We start from the raw sequence: 637 nt of genomic DNA on the forward strand, positions 1-637 counted from the left end.
CCCGCCATTGATATTTTGTTTAGAGATTTCACAATATCACATAGGTGGGTTTCTGGGAGCCACTTAAAAGAAAAATCTAGGAAAACATATAATCCAAAATGTTACATCGTAATAATTTATTATACTTCATTTTCATCCTTTGCAATTGAAACCGTAAGTTTTTCAAAAATGAAAAACATAATGATATATAAATGAAGACATTTCACACACTGGAACATATCAGACGCAAAGGACAAGTCCATTTTAAACTACGCAGCAACAACCGGTTACACACAAAATAGGTAGCATGCATTTTACAGGAGCAGAACGAGGTTAAGTATCTAGGCGAGGGTCATTTTACATAAGTAGGCAAGAATATCTAAATCGAGAAAAGGAGGGCGTTTTTGACACCAATATTAGCGGACAGTTCCACTCACACATAAGTCGTATTATACAAGACTAGCCACATAGAGAGAGGGCAGGGGAAAAAATGTAAAATTAGGACGAATGTCCTTTTTGCATCAGTTTTAGTCACGACCTAATTACACCACGGTCCTGCTTACCTTTAGTTTAACTGTATAACTAATCTCAAAAAAAGAAAAAGGTACTGTAATTTCACCTTTAAGTACCGTTCCCCAAGCTTTCACAGAGAAGCATC

Source organism: Penaeus monodon, chromosome 23, assembly GCF_015228065.2.
Source record: "Penaeus monodon isolate SGIC_2016 chromosome 23, NSTDA_Pmon_1, whole genome shotgun sequence".
Lineage (NCBI taxonomy): Eukaryota > Metazoa > Arthropoda > Malacostraca > Decapoda > Penaeidae > Penaeus > Penaeus monodon.